The following is a 17,338-nucleotide window of genomic DNA, read 5'->3' as shown; positions in this document are numbered from 1 at the left end:
AATCATCTCCCATTTCCCCAGCTGCCGGCGCCATGGTTCATTCGTAGTCCCGGAATCATGCCTAGAAAACGGCCTGCGAGTGATATTGCTGGGGTCGCCTGCGGATATTACCAGTACATCCAAGTTCACGTGAAAAAGCATCAGCATGGATGTGAAAATGCAGGTGGAGTGGCAGGGGACGTGGCAGGGGACGTGTGGAGTGGCAGGGGACGTGTGAGTGTGTGCAGAAGGAGGGGTGGTGTGGAGAGGGAGGGGATAGTGTGCAGAGGGAGGGGATAGTGTGGAGAGGGAGGGGATAGTGTGCAGAGGGAGGGGATAGTGTGGAGAGGGAGGGCACAATGTGGAGAGTGTGCAGACGGAGGGGATAGTGTGGAGAGTGTGCAGACGGAGGGGCTGGTGTGGAGAGTGTGCAGGTGGAGGGTATAGTGTGGAGAGTGAGCAGACGGAGGGGTGGTGTGGAGAGTGTGCAGGTGGAGGGTATAGTGTGGAGAGTGAGCAGACGGAGGGGATAGTGTGGAGAGTGCAGAGGGAGGGGTGGTGTGAGTGTGCAGAGGGAGGGGTGGTGTGAGAGTGTGCAGAGGGAGGTGTGTTGTCAACGATGTGGAGGAGCAACTGGCCTCACAATGGAGCAGTTTAACAAACGAGGAATTGCAGGAGCTGGATGAGCACCGCAAGAGGTGGAGAATACTGCTACAAAGGAGGTTGAACTGGGGAAGTTCCTCAACACCAAAAACTTGACTGATGTCTTCCTGAAGTCTGAAGTGCTTGAGATCATCTCTGACAATGACCCAGACATGGAGTGCAGCAACGGAGTGAAACGTGCTGCTCTGAACGCTTTTTCCTGCTACGAAGAGATGCTCCAGGTGAAGAAAAGGAACCCGAGAAAGACAAACCTGGATGCTTTCTTCACAAAGAAAGCTGCAGATTCGCAGGAGGATGAGCCACAGCCTGGCTCATCTTCCCAGCAGTAGCTCCCACCATCGTCTCCCATTGCTGCCTTGTTGGAGGAGCAGGAGCGAAGGCAGGGGTTGTAAATATGAAAAGCTCCGACAAAATTCACTGGCGACTGTTCTTTATGGTAAAATTTGTTTCTTGTGTTATGTTATGTTCTTCTGATTGTTATTTATATGAACAAAGTCTTTTTTTTTTACTTATAAAACTCCACAATAACATCTGTTGTGCTATTAACGATGCCAAATGAAACAGGTTAAAGCGCTCATGCGTCAGATATAACTCTCTCGGGAACATACATCTCCATAGGCACCATTTTATAAGTACCTCTTATAGCGCTATTCTCACATAACACTCACTCCTGTGGAACACATCCTGAGCGTTATAGGAGGTATGTCTGTATTCTTGTTCAGAATGAGCACGCAAGACGAGACTATGCGATCGACCAAGTGCCATTCTAGCAACCGCACTATTAGCATTAATAATGCAATTATAACTTTTATTTTTACCTGCGACATGTCGCAGGTCTACAAGAGCTTTGCGATGTTGTTATCCTCGCCAGAGGAGAGGGTATTGCATTTGAGTCCGTTTGTTTGTCTGTTTGTTTGTCTGTTTGTTTGTTTGTCTGTTTGTTTGTTTGTCTGTTTGTCCGCACAGAATAAATTTGATTTTCTCTGCAACCGTTGGTCCGATTGACAGGAAATTTTCACCATAGGTGCAACTACACCTGTATATTTTTTATGATAATTATGACGTCATAGGTCACGTGGTTCGGCGGCCATCTTGGAATAATCGAAAAACTTTGCACCTCTATATCTTGGAAAGCGCTGAATAGAAAAAATTGAGACATGGCTCATTGTAAACAACTCTCCATGGGGAATAAAATATATTAATGATGATGTCATAGGTGCCTCCATTATGACGTCATAATTCGATAAGTACAAAACCTCATCCTATCAAGATGAAATGTATTGAGCGTTATGCAGGCATAAATTGGTGGAGAAAAAAAAATGATGATGCCGTCATCGGTCATGTGGTTCGGCCGCCATCTTGGAAAAATGGAAAAACTCTGCACCTCTATATCTCCGAAAGCGCTGAATATAAAAAATTGAGACATGGCTCATTGTAAAGAACTCTCCATGGGGAATACAATATGTTAATGATGATGTCATAGGTGCTTCCCTTTATGACGTCACAATTCGACAAGTACAAAACTTCATCCGATCAAGATGAAATTTCTTAAGCATAATCTAGGCATAAATTAGTTTAGAAAACAAATAATGATGACGTCATCGGTCACGTGGTTCGGCCGCCATATTTGTTTTAACACAAAAGCCTTAAAAACCACTGAAAATACATCCTGGCGAGGGTTTGCAATTTCCCATTGCTCTTTTTATTGTTGTTCTTGTTGGGGGTCAATTTTTTCAATGTCTGCCTATCGGTTGGACAGCTGCTGGACCACACCCACAGCTATCGCTCGACTCCACCCACCATAGCACCGAGACAAAATGATATGGCAGCCATCTTGGTTTTCTGGTGGGTCTAACACATTCAGCCTGTCGGTCTCTGCTGATTATACACTGCGTGGGTTTGTGGCATCAAATTTCCATTGGCCTTTTTGGGTCGAGTGTTATTGATTATGAGGGACACCGAAAAATCTAATTGCATTCGAATAATAGTAAGGTTTAATCAAGCCCATCAGAATGCACAATAAATCAGATCGCCTGGTAATCAGGCGTTACATTACGTATTCAAGCGTTATGTTATGTAAATTACTAAAATCATTGCATTTGTTAGGGTTGAGTGTTATTGATTATGAGAGACCCTTAAAAATTTAATCATGTGTTGAATAATCGTAAGGTTTAAGCAAGCCTGTCAGAACCCCCAGTAATCAATCATTATGTTATGTAATCGAGTGTTATATGATGCAAATTACTAAAAAGACATAGCGGTACATAATTTTCGAACGGTTCCATATTGGGGTTAAGCAATCCGTGACCACGTGACGAATCAGCACATTCTGATATAACCGTGGGGAGGTTGACATGGATAAGAGGTGTCAAGTTAATATTTTAATAGCGCAGTTAATATTTTAATAGCGAGCGCTGCTCATCTTTTAAGAGTGTTTTAAATGCGCGTTTCCCAATTGGCGTGCTACCGGATTTTGTCGCAAGTTGTGACCACAGTGTGGTTGCGGTCATTTTCACCCCTCAGCCCAAATTGGGCTAAGGGGTATTGTCGTCACGGGCGTCCGGGCGTCCGTCAACTTTTGGTTTCCGTCAATTTCGAGCAGAACGGCCTGTCCAATTAAATCCATGTCTGCAGTGTGTGTTGGGGTTGAGTAAAGGAAGGTGCCTTTCGAAAATGGGCGCGCTGCGATTTTCAATATGGCCGCCACGGCAGCCATCTTGAAATTGGTTTCCGTCAATTTCGAGCAGAACGGCTTGTCTGATTAAATCCATTTTTGCAGTGTGTGTTGGGGTTGAGTAGAGGAAGGTTCATGGGCGCGCTGCGATTTTCAATATGGCCGCCACGGCAGCCATCTTGAAATTGGTTCCGTCAATTTCAAGCAGAACGGCTTGTCCGATTAAATCCATTTTTGCAGTGTGTGTTGGGGTTCAGTAGAGGAAGGTTCCTTTCGAAAATGGGCGCGCTGCGATTTTCAATATGGCCGCCACGGCAGCCATCTTGATATTGGTTTCCACCATGAATGGGCTGAGGGGTTACGCCCGCTTTGCGGTGCTATTTATTGTTATTTGTATGCTTTGTAAAACATACCTTGTTTTCTGAAATAATATTTTAAAAAACTTCAAACAAAACGTTTGCCATATTTGTATTGACCTTATACAGGGTTTCCCAGAGAGAGAGAAGTTAGCTGTTGCTTAGGGTTAGGGGTATTTTTTGGCAGCTGCTGTATTTTCTATTTATTGTAATAGGTTGCTTGTTTATGTGAGGAGTTATATAAATAATTTGCTTTCATATGTAACACTTCTACATACATCTTTATAATACTTGCCTCTAATACACGTTATTTCTCCTTGCTGCCGGTTAATTTTAAACATAGTGGCAATACCCCTGGTGCTCACCCGGTAGAATATACAGTATACTGCATTGACTAAGGGTATTATAAATGAATTTCAGTGGTTGCTAGAAGACAGGGCAGTATGTAGAATCATACTAACATAATCATAAGACTTTAAACAAACAAACAATAAAAATACCTATTTTGGGTGGCAACCCCCCCCCCCCCCCCCCCCCCGCCAACCCCAAATACCTCCTACGACCCCAATTTTTCTAATGCCTTGAACAAACATTGGTACATCATGGGTGATTAAGGTTGTGGTGAAGTTTCATCCAATTTGCATGTGTAGTTTCTGAGAAGAAAGCAAATACCTATTTTGGGGGGGGGGGGGGGCAACCCCCCTGTGGATGCCCAAAGGGGCAGATTTTTTTAATGCCGTGACGAAACTTTGGTACAGCATGGGTGGTGAGGGTTGTTGTCAAGTTTCATCGAAATTATTTGTGTAGTTTCAGAGAAGAAAGCAAATACCTATTTTGGGGGATCAAACCTGGATGCACTTTGACCTTAGAAACCGATTTTTTTTTTAGTGCCATGAACAAACTTTAGTCATAATACAACAAATATAATTTGTGCCAAGTTTGGTCACAATCCCTTCAGTGATTTTGGAGAAGAAGTTGCAAGTGTTTATGGACTGACGGACTGACGGACTGACGGACTGACTGACTGACGGGCGGACGACGTGCCATCGCATAAGCTCGCCTGAACTTAGTTCCAGTTGAGCTAAAAAGCAGTGAAACAGCCATCATCACTTTCTTTTTTCTGTGCAACCCTGTATACTCCCCTCAAAGGAAAGCCTTTGAAATGAAGTTAAAATGCCCATGCTTGTGTTTCAATATCTTATTTTAGTTAAGTATAAAGTTGAGAATTTTGCTTCATTAGTATTCCGAGCAAAAGTCTCGTGATACACAATGGAGGGTTGAGCAAAACAGGAGACCAGATCCTAGAATTTTTAAATTATTCTGGAGTTAATATCCAATGCAGTCATATTGAGCAGAGTTATGACAAAATTGAACTTGACCTGAAAACCTTGCTGTTGCTAAGCAACAGTCCCCTGCTGCAGAGCCATTCCAACAGCAGAGTTAATTTCCCCAGTTCATATTGCAGCTCCAGCCAATAGTCCAAATCATTGGCTATACCTCCATCTTAAAAAAGAAAAGAAACAAGACTCCTTTGCTGTAAATTCGAATTGCGACGAGAGCTCCAGCTCAAATTTAAGCAGCAGTAATTCCAATTTGAGTGGGCAGATGGTTTGCTGAGACCATGAGTTCCAACCACCAATTGCTCTTGATGGCATAACCTTTCATACGGTCACGATTGCTTGCGGGCACTCGTTTACACCACATATTGATAAACAAGTGGACCATCGCACCTTCATTTTCTGATTACTTGCCTCTCATATCTGCCATAGGCCTCATTTCACCTGCCTTCTGTGATGTTCCATAAAAGTTGAAGAATGTGTTTGTTAAGTTTTCATAAGACCCAGCACCGCAGCATTTTCAGTGACTGTGATATTGGGGTTGTATCAAGGTTAACAAAAAAATCACACGAACCGAGTATGTTGTGAAGTTTGGGGAGGCGGTTGTTGGCAGGGGAGTGGGAATAGACTTTTCTGTAGTTTATTGTTAGAATTCCCAAGCTGCCTGTACTACTTGGAAAACTTTGACGATAGCTGTATGCAACGATTCATGTGAGGATGGATGGCAGCAAGACACGCTTTGCACTACTGGGTAATCCAGACGATTCTGATGGAAGTGATAGCATTCTCACGAGGAACATCATCGAGCCTGCGTGATAACAGACTTCAAATGTAAGCCTCCTTCGATCATCATCACTTATCTTGCCTCGTTTTTTTTGTCCTCGCGAACCAACACCTGTAGCCAACTTGCTCCATTGCACCTATGATTCGAAAGTCAAACAGTTAAGATTTAACCAAGTGAATATGGAAGCTCTAAAAGTATAATGGTGCACAAAAAGATGGCATTTTCAAATTTCATTCATCTGGGCAGTTGTAAAAGCATACACATCAGACTGTGGATCCACATATTGTTCTTTTAATATGGAAACATATTTTGTTCAATTTGCAAAGTATTAAAGTACGTTTTCAGCATTTTAATTATTGGGCATCATCGAGCTAAATTGAGTGTCCTATAAAAAATAATATTACAGGAAGATGTTTAAGTTTGAGGTGCTTGGTTACGAGGTCAGGTCAGGTCAGGTGTGGGAGCATGCACCAGTGCGAGTCACTGCGTCCACTTTCTGCCAGTACTCCAAGGGCCTTCGTCTGGCTATCCCCCAGGCAGATGCCCGACCCATCCCCATCTCCTCGAGATATCGCTCAACCTGCTGCAATCACGAGGCACGTGGTTGGTCCTTTGGCGGCCTCCACTCACGAGGCTCCCTCACTGAGAGAATGTGGTGAGCAGGATCAGCGTCAGGAAAACGAGCCACATGTTCATGCAGCCGCAGCTGGTGCTTATGGACTATAAGGTAACAAATCTCACCTGGGTCTCTCTCGGCAATGCTTGTTAAACACAAAGTCCGACCTGCGATAGCCAAGGATTCTCTGAAGAGACCTGGTCCAGTGGTACCAGAGGAGATAAGTATTTGTTTCAGATCCTTGGTCAGAGTCCAGGTCTCATATCCGTAGAGTAAGACTGGAAGCACCAAGGACTTCAAGACCCGTACTTTCTTCGTCCTGCATCGATACCGACAGAGCCAGACCCCATGGCCCAGTGAATTCATGATTCCCCAGGCCCACCTAGATGTTTATTGACTTCTAACTTACAACATGCGGAGGCAGGAATGTCACTGCTAAGGTAAGTGAATCTCTCCGTACCTCAACATCCTCGCCACAAACGTACAGACAGGATAGCATCATCCAATATGTCATTGAAAGCCTGGATCTTAGTCTTGACATGGAAGACCCATAATCCCAGTGGCTCTGACTCCCTACTCAGCACCTTGAGGGCCCCCGTAAGGGTTTCCAGAGTCTGCTTAAAGATGACTGCATCATTACGGTGGGCCATACTTTTTTTTTTGTTGTAAATCAATCGAGAGGGGTGCTCATATTACGTATTTTGGTGTGTAGAACACAAATCTGAGGTTAAAAAAAAAAATTCTGATAACCCTAACCTACATCAATTTGCAGTTGATTATTATTAAATTTTTGATTATTTTGCTATTCTTCTGGAAAAAAAGAGACGTTTTTTATTTTGAAGTTAGGGCTTTTATTTTGGTAACTTCCTGTTGGGACGGCAGTTGTAGCCATCTTGTTGCTGAAAGCTCGATGTTGAGGAGGTTGGCAATCCTTATCCATCCGTCTTCTCTTCTCTTCTTATGGCATTGCCAGTAAGTACGTTTTTGATTAGGAACCTGAGGAACAAATAGATAATAATTTTAGATGTAAATTACCTTGTTTTATATTATATTTGTTAATTGATTTGTGTACTTAACTATTGCTAGCCTGAGTTACATGTAAAGGAAAATAGTGACCTGTGAAGTGAATATTTTGACGGTTTTCTGTAATACCTGTGTAATACCTTAATATCTGTCTGTAGTGGATACTTACCTGTGTATTATTGTTTTTATTTCAGTGTGAACTACTAAAAATGGCTCAAGTCAGAACAAGGATGAAATCAAGTTCTCATTTAAGTAATCTTGTTGGCACTGGGCAGGAGCTGTTGGTGTCTGAACTGCCAACTATGAGGGATATCCTGAGGTATGGCATCTACTTGAGGGAGCAAAGTGAAGATGACAGGAGGAACTACCCAGTGGACCAGCTCGTGTCTGACATCTACCCTGGTCTGATTTGTCAGTGGAGCAAAGCTAATGCTCTTTTCAAGCCTCCTGTTATCAATGAAAAGGTGACCATCATGTCCAAGCACAAGGAGGTCTGGAATCAGGCAGTGAAGTTTTCTCTTGGGAAGGGCAAACTTGATGCCAAAGAGAGGTTCATTGTCAAGTTAGACAAGTTATTTGATATTTTGACTTGCAAGTGTCAGATTACCAGTTGTGAGGGGGAAGGCTGTGAGGTCGGTGAGGGCTGTGTGATCCAAGCCCACATTAACTGTTTCTGCAGCAGAGAGAAAATGATTCCTGTGAAAGATCTTGCCTACATCAAGGGACAGAAAGAGAAGGTTGGAAGTAAAGGACCCCACCAAATGGGGAGCCCTGATCTGGCAGAGCACAAGAGACAGGTGAGGACATTGGAAAGGCAGGAAAAGAAAAAGAATGCAGAGAAAAGGAGAAGGAGCAAGGAGGAAAATGCTGCAGCAGCAGAGAAGGCAACCAGGAAGGATGTTGAGAGATTTTTGTCAGATGGTGATGAGGATCTGGAATTGGAGAGAAGTGGTGCTGAAGATGAGTTTGTCACTGAAGTTGAGCTCTTCCCTGAAACTGACACTGAGCCTGCAGCTTCAGAAAAGGTCCAGAAAAACGATGATGAGTTTCCAAACATTGCCCTTGCTAGTGTAAGGTATGGCATAGGGCTGAGGCCAACTGCAGCGATAGCAACTGCAGCTCTGATTGATGCAGGAATCATCACAGAAGACAATACAAGTAAAGTGATTGATAAGAACAAGGTCAATAGAGCACAGGAGAAGTTGATGACAGAGCTGGGGGAAGAGTTTGATGAGAAGTGCAGGGAGGAGGGGGGGATCTCCTGCATCCTCTTTGATGGGCGGATTGACCTGACCAATGTGATGATGGAAGCTGAGGGCAGTGACCAATCTTTTCCTGCAAAGATCAAGGAAGAACACTATAGTGTTGTTAGTGAGCCTGGTAGCTACGATCTGTTCCACTTTACCCCAGAGAAAGCAATTAAAGAGGAGTCACATGCGGAGCAGATTGCTAAGGTCCTGTTTGCCTGGCTGAAAGAGAGGTATTTTGATAAGACCTTGTGGGCCATTGGAGGAGACTCAACAAATGTCAACACTGGTGTGAAAGCTGGAGTAATGCGGAAGCTGGAGCTGCACCTGGGGAGAAAGCTGGTCTGGTTGGTGTGCAACCTGCACACTGGTGAACTTCCCCTGCGCCATCTCATTGTTCACCTTGATGGCCCTACTCTGTCAGACAACACATTTTCCGGGCCAATAGGAAAGCTCCGTGCTTCTGCTACAGACTTGAATATCAATCCAAACTTCACCCGGATCTTTGTTGGCCCTTCACTGATCAAGCTGTCTGACAAGGCCATTGAAGATCTCTCAACTGATCAACACTATGGCTATAAAATTGTCTGTGCAATCAGGGATGGAGTGCTTCCTGCAAGGCTGGCTCTAGTGGAGATTGGACCAGTAAACCACAGCCGCTGGCTCACCACAGCGAACAGACTTCTCAGGCTCTGGGTGTCAAAGCATGGACTGAAAGGAAAGAACCGGAAGAATCTGCAATTCATTGTGGAATTCATCATTGGAGTGTATTATCCATGTTGGTTCAACGTGAAAGTCAAGCACACCTGGATCGAAGGGCCAAGGCACATTTTGTTTCAGCTGGACTGCCTCAAGTCACAGAGGAAGGAGGTGCTGGACCTTGTGATGCCGACTGTGAGAAGATCTGCTTGGTATGTCCACAGTGACGCCATCCTCCAAACACTGCTGTGCTCTGAGGATCAGAAGGAGAGGACTGAGGGGTGGAGAGAATCCTGGCCATCAGGGGAGAGGGGGGCCCAGACACTCAGCTGGGGGACTCCTCTGTCAGGACCAGAAAGACACCTGACATCAACTGTGATGCTTCCAGCATTGGTAACTTGATCAGCTGGTCAGAAGGTGTGTCAGAGCCATCTCTCACCTGCTCCCTAAGCACCTCGGAGGTGAAGAACTTCATCAACACCCCCATGGAGGTGCTCAACTGGCCTTGCCACACACAAAGCATTGAGAGGGTTGTTAAAATGGTGACTGAGGCTTCTGCTAAGTACTTCTCACAGGAAAAGAGAGATGGAGGCATCAGGGCTCAGGAGACCAGCAGGAGGCTGATGTCCAAGAATGAGTCAAAGCAGGACTTGTGCAACCTGGTAAAGTTCAAGAAGTAAGGAGATTGATCATTGTAATTGTAACCAGTGATATACATGCAGTTCACCTGTTAATAAATATGTACATTTGATTTGGCTGTGTCAATATGAATGATTTCCCTTATATCTTTTAATCTATATATATATAAAACACAGTTTGTGTGTGTGTGTGTGTGTGTGTGTGTGTGTGTGTGTGTGTGTGTGTGTGTGTGCGTGCGTAATGTTACCGATAGACTCCTAAACGGAGAGGCTCACGTACTTGATATTTGGCACAAACATGGCCATTGAGCCTGGGAAGAACATGGTCGACCTAAAAAATTATTTCATAATATTTTTTTACCATATTTTTACCTCAGCGCATTCAGCGAGGAATATTATGACCGGAATGGCAGAGCAGCGCGCTGATTCGCTCAGAGCGATCACGTGATGTTCCTTGCCACCATTAACTCAGTTACGCGTTCGCACGTATTTCAGAGCGAAAAGCGATTTCAGCGAGGAACATTGCCATTCACACCACATAGGGTTTTTTCCCTTTCATCTTTAGATCCATATTTTTTGCCATAACGTAGCGCATTATGGCTCTCTCGAGCTCGAGTTAGCCAATCACCTGGGAGCATGAGGCCACGTTGGCCACGCCCACGACACGACGCCGAGTTGCAATCGATCGCTCAGAGCGATCACGTGATGTTCCTTGCCGCGCGATTGCATTTTTTCACATTTCAGCGAGGAACATTGCCATTCACACCACATAGGTTTTTTTTTCTTTCATCTCTAGATCCATATTTTTTTTCAGCGAGGAATATTATACACGGAATCTGAATCGGTGGCAGAGCAGCGCGCTGATTCGACGATTCGCGCACCCTCCCCCCTCCCCCTCCCCTCCCCCTCCCCCTCCCCCTCCCCCTCCCCCTCCCCCCTCCCCTCCCCCTCCCCCCTCCCCTCCCCTCCCCCATCCCCCCTCCCCCCTCCCCTTCCCTCCCCCATCCCCCCTCCCCCCTCCCCTCCCCTCCCCCATCCCCCCTCCCCATAATATAGACACCCCTCATGTTAGGATTTCCTTCAGATTCATTTTGGCACCTGAGTATGACCCGCCCTACTGCATCATCTGCAAAATCAAGGTCAGAGGTCTTTACAATCCCAAATGATGCATCTCAGCTAGAACTCTGATATCCTCCGTATAATCTAGTCCATCCAAGTGTTGAAAAGCATCATGGCCAGTACCCACCCATGACAAACTCCAGTGGGAACTGGAAATAAGTCAGAGATGGAACCACCAAACCTTACATCACTCTCAGTATCAGAGTGGCAGATCAATTAGCTTTGGTGGCATCACACAAAGACCGAGGATCCTCCAGAGGGCATCCCAATTTACTGAGTCAAAAGTTTTGCAGAGATCAACATAGGTTGCAATCAGCCCCTGTTGAAACTCTCACCTGTGTTTAGTGAGGACCAGAAGAGCAAGGATATGGTCAATCATTGATCTCTTTGATGTAAAGCCAGACTGCGTGGGCGCTGATGCTCAAGCAGATGGTGGCGAACCCTATCAATAGTTATCCAAGCAAAGACATTGCCTGGGACTGAGAGCAGCATCACCCCTTAGTTAGTTGTTGTTGCAGTCCTAGTGATCACCATTCCCTTTCTTGAGAGGGACAATACGGCTCCTCTTCCAGTCAGTTGGTATGATGAACATGATACTATTCTAGTCTTGGGCGATTTTGATGCATCGACTGTCACTGATAGGGATGGCTATGAGGCATGTTTTGGTTCTCATGGATCTGGAACCAGAAACCAGAATAGCACTAGGTTCCTTGACTTCATGTGATGTCATGGACTTAAGAGCTGGTTCATGCATGGTTTCAGTGCAAACAGCCACATTGTTGGACTTGGTACTCCAATGATGGAGGTGTGGCAAAGGAGATTGATCATGTTCTTGTTGATAGTTGCTGGAGGTTGCTCCAGAACTGCAGGGTCTACCAGAGTGCTCAATTCCTCAAAAAGAACCACACGTGTTGAAACCTGGCTTTTGCAATCCCCCCAGGATTCCTGTTGTCAACATATCTCTGTTGATAATCCCTTTCTAGTTAGCATATGGTCATCATTCTGGAAGTACACCCTTTGCCCCCAAAAAGATTCCCACTGCTTCCTAAATGCAAAACCTTCATCCCTACACTATTCTTCCAGCCATATGTTGACATCTGTTGTTTGATCTGCTCAAAAATTATATTCCATTTCCTAACTGGTAGGAAACCAGAAATGATGACCTCCTTTGCTCTCAGTCGCTTACCCAATATCCTGTACCTACCTATCGTTCCCTAGCCTCACTCCTACCTATCTCTAATGCTACACCTTCAGCGTTGCCTACATTAGTTATACCTTCACCCCTGCCTGCATTCACTAAACCCTCATGGCTGCCTGCACTCGCTGCACCCTCACTGCTGCCAGCAATCGTTACACCCACACTGCTGCCTGCAATCGCTACACACACACTGCTGCCTGCAATCGCTACACCCTCACTGCTCCTGTGGTCTCTACACCCTCACCGTTGCCTGCACTCACTACAACCTCACCGCCACCTGCACTTCCTACACCTTTGCCGCTGCCTGCAGTCTCTACACTCTTGCTGCTGCTTGCACTCGCTACACCCTCAGTGCTGTCAACAACAATACAGCCATTCAATAACAGCTTTCCTGTCAACCACACAGTGATCATGTAAGAATGAATACAAATAATATACCAAAGTATGTCTGGTGGCATCTTGTACAATTCATGCCACAATAAGTTGAAGCTCTCATCTAGACGTACCCACTCTATTCTCATCGAGACCTACCCACCTGTCCTACCGTTCATTCTCCATTAATTTTTACTTGTTATTTTGGGCAAGGTGGTGTATAAAGTCAGATTTTTGTCCTGACAACAACATTGTAATCGATGTATCTCGACTATGTGGGCTAGCCCACAAAATGCCCATGCCCAGCCCACATGGGGTAGCACACAAAGAGCCCATGCCTTGCCCAAATGGTCGAGCCCACGAAAATCCCACGTCCTGCCCACATGGGCTAACCCAGTTGGGCCCCGAGTGGTGCCTATGGACAAATCCAGCTGGGACCTAAGTGGGGCACACATTTAGAACCCACAAGTTAGCCTACATAGGACACATATGGGTCCCAGCTGGACATGCTGGCTGGGTAGGCTGTAACTGCTGACTTCTCAGGTTTGATGTGGCATTTTGACATTACCATTTAGTGACCTCTTGTGTAGGACAATGACTTTCTTCTGAATCAGTCTTACCAGACATATATTAAATATATGAAATGAGTAATTGGGAGAAAAAGCTTTTAAGGACATTATGGGTTCATTTCAAGTTATCATTAACGTTTGATTGTCGTGTAAATTACAAAGCACCTGCTTAAACCGTCACCTTTGCAGAGCTTGGCCACTCAAAGGTAGAGCCATTGATATTGGGCCCAATTTTGCCAATGTGCAGATGAGAATGAATGAAATACCTCACCGGTGACCAGTGGCTGCTGACACTTTGTATGCAGAGTGGTCACGGCCATATTTCAGAAAACACATACCGATGATTCATTTGAAGGGTCGGGGGAGTGGATATTCTTATTTATCTGCTTTACTGATACTAGGGCATGCCCGTACTATATATATATCTAAAAGTATATCCCCCCCCCCCCCCTCTATTTACATGCAATGGTTTGGTCCAAAGCTAACGGCTTGCGAGTACGGTGACAACCCCCCCCCCCCCCCCCTCTATTTACATGAAATGGTTTGGTCCAAAGCTAACGGCTAGCGGAGTTTGGTAAAGAAATCGCCATAGCGTGCACAAATGCGCAGGAAAGCGAAAGAATCGCAAATTAGTTTTAATTAGTTTTAAAACATAGTTTAACGCCAACATAGCGGCAACATAGTTTGCCAACGTGAAATAAATGAATACGCTCTCAAATGTGCCAAAAAAAAAAAAAACGCTACCCGTACGCTCTACCCCGCCCGTACGCCCGTAAACAAAAAAAACAACGCTCTTCGCTTCCGCCCTTCGCTCTGACTGAATTGGGAGAAATAATGCGCATAAGAAATCGAGAAATTATTATTTTCTCCGGAAGAAATCGAATTACGTACCGTAATGGCGCACGCGCTGGGCTCGGCTCGCTGCTCGCTCTCACATCGGCCACGCCTACGCAATAACGCGTTCTGTGATTGGATGCCGGAAGTGCAGTCCTCACTGTCCGGAAGTTCGCAAATCGCAGTTACGATGAATCGCAAATTAGTTTTAATTAGTTTTATAATTAGTTTTAAAACATAGTTTAACGGCAACATAGTTTGCCGACGGGAAATAAATGAATACGCTCTCAAATGTGCCATCCGAGGCAGAGTGTGTTCGCCACGTTCGGCACACGTGATAGCTCGCTGCTCTCTGATTGGTTGAATCGTTTTTTGGACATAGCTCGGTAACTACTTCTGCGATTAATTTAAAACCTTGAAAAGGCACATCCTCGGGTCCCCAGCAATATACCTGGCAAGTTTCAAGTATATCGGACCGGTAGTTGTCGAGAAACAGCGGTCACAGACATACAAACAAACAAACAAACGTACAAACAAACATACACACAGAGATTAGTGGAATTATAGATAGATGTCAAAATCTCCAGAAATCAGAATGAAATTGTTATTCTCCAAAAAGTAGCACACGAGTACTTTTCACCGATTCCTTTGAAATATGCTAATTTGTAAATGCTCAAATGGCATGTTGATGTATGATATTTTGCCTGCGTCAAATAAATTGCATTTTACAGTCAGGAGAAAGAATTTGGCACAGGATGCAATCTTATTAGTGTGTAAATTCCCTGTGCCGTTACCCAGTACCTTTCATTAGCTGAAATTGTCCTCCACACAGTATTACACATCACAGCATGGAATATAATTTGGCTTTAAAGATAGGCCTTGAAATGACCTCCAGGAAAAGTACGATATAACCAGGTGACCAACCAATTACTCTTGCCTCGTTTTACTCACCTGTCAAGGCAAGAAACAAACGAATACTCCTGCAAACATGAAGGTGATTCCAATGTCCTTCAACGAACCGGGTATACATGTCGGTCACTGGAATTTCCCGAGAAAATAGAATGGGAATGCGGTTCTGTTGGTTTCCAACGTGCCTTTTTAATGAGTGAAATACCTTTTTTGATTATACCCTTGTTGTGCCTGCTTTAGGAAAGTCTAATGGTGCTAGAATGTTCCTTCGATCTCCTTGAGTTGGAGAAATTTAATTACTCTCACCAGACCACGGGCCTTTCTTTCTTTCTCTCCTAGCTCTCCACCCAATTATTTTCTTCATTGGATTTTGGCATTAAGTATCCTCTAAACAAGAGCCTCTGTGTAACAGCCTCCTGCAGTGACCAAACAGTAACACAGATTTAAAGGAAAGTAACAATAACAATTACTTGACTGTTCTCTAACATAGTTGACCTGGACTATCGTTGAGAGAGAGGAGGACAAATGATGAATTGCGAAAGATGATGGGAATATTGCCTGTGATTGATGCTGTGAAGAGGAACAGGTTGAGATGGTTTGGTCATGTATTGAGGAAGGATGAAAGTGACTGGTTGAGAAGAGTGATGGAAGTTAATGTAGAAGGAAGTAGAGGACGGGGAAGACCGAGAAAGACTTGGCTAAAGATGGTGGAAGAAGAAATGCGGGCAAGGGGGTTAACAAGGAGAGATGCAGAAAATAGGGCAAAATGGAGAAGATTGTCATGGGGACCGCAAGGCTAACCCCCGCTCTAGCAGGGAAAATTGCCTTAAAATGCATGTTGTTGTTGTTGTTGTCTCTAACATAGTTGGTAGATGTATAATCTCACAATGCTTGCCCACTTGCTGCACAATGTGAAAGCTGCTTTGGACATAAAAATTGCAAGGACGACACATCTTTCAGCTTGTAGGTACGATGTACTGTCATTGGCAACATCCATATCCAAAACTGAAGGCACGAACAACTTGTATAGCTGCTCAGATCTGACGTTCCGAGCACCGAGTGGTTTTCATCTGGGATTACTACAATTTCATATCAGTCTAATCAACTCTGTGAGTACTCATTGAATCCTGGATGAACACCACTCAGTGGTCAAAACATTGAGTGCTGAACTACTCGGTGAGTCCAGGATGAAGACCTGGACTACTCGGTGAGTCCACGATGAAGACCTGGACTACTCGGTGAGTCCATGATAAAGACCTGGACTATGCAGTGAGTCCACGATGAAGACCTGGACTACTCGGTGAGTCCACGATGAAGACCTGGACTACTTGGTGAGTCCACGATGCAGACCTGGACGACTCGGTGAGTCCACAATGAAGACCCGGACTACTCGGTGAGTCCTCGATGAAGACCTGGACTACTCAGTGAGTCCACAATGAAGACCTGGACTACTCGGTGAGTCCACGATGAAGACCTGGACTACTCGGTGAGTCCACGATGAAGACCTGGACTACTCGGTGAGTCCTCGATGAGGACCTGGACTACTCGGTGAGTTCACGATGAAGACCTGCACTACTCGGTGAGTCCTCGATGAAGACCTGGACTACTCGGTGAGTCCACGATGAAGACCTGGACTACTCGGTGAGTCCACGATGAAGACCTCGACTACTCGGTGAGTCCACGATGAAGACCTGGACTACTCGGTGAGTCCACAATGAAGACCTGGACGACTCGGTGAGTCCTCGATGAAGACCTGGACGACTCGGTGAGTCCTCGATGAAGACCTGGACTACTTGGTGAGTCCACGATGAAGACCTGGACTACTCTGTGAGTCCACGATGAAGACCTGGACTACTCGGTGAGTCCAGGATGAAGACCTGGACTACTCTTTGAGTCCAGGATGAAAAGCTGGACTACTCGGTGAGTCCAGGATTTTTTTCAGTGCTTGAAATGTCAGACTTGAGTCTTTTCTGCTGGGCAGCTGTAATAGTTGGTGGTATCTTCAAGTTCGAATATAAATTGAACATGTTTACTTATTTAACAACATGTTTACTTAGGACAACCAGGGGATACAGGTAACGATGAGTGGTAGGGGGAGAAGGCAAGAGATGAACAAGATGGACACGTAAGCAAAATTTTGGGGTGGTTTAAGGAGTATAGAAAATTTCATGGTTTGGATGGGGGACAGCTGTCTTGAAGTTTGGAACAGCTGTCTTGAAGACCCAGAGGAACGAATGAGATTGAAAAGAGTGTGAAGGGTGGTTCCATAGGCAGGAAAAAGAAAGGAATAAATGAGTGGAGGTGAGCAGTGGTTCTGCATT

General features: G+C 45.0%; 1 long non-coding RNA gene across 1 annotated transcript in view; it reads left to right on the top strand.

Annotated features, from left to right (window-relative positions):
* Positions 1 to 366: 366 nt before the first annotated feature.
* Positions 367 to 17,338, top strand: part of LOC137435354 (uncharacterized) — a 45,292-nt gene continuing 28,320 nt past the window's right edge. The window contains exon 1 of the long non-coding RNA XR_010986045.2: positions 367 to 1,078. This is a non-coding gene — a long non-coding RNA (uncharacterized LOC137435354). The remainder of the gene's footprint in view (positions 1,079 to 17,338) is intronic.

This window comes from Myxine glutinosa, chromosome 9 (assembly GCF_964187855.1).
Source record: "Myxine glutinosa chromosome 9, kmMyxGlut1.1, whole genome shotgun sequence".
Classification (NCBI taxonomy): Eukaryota; Metazoa; Chordata; class Myxini; order Myxiniformes; family Myxinidae; genus Myxine; species Myxine glutinosa.
This window is presented reverse-complemented; position numbering and strand designations above follow the sequence as displayed.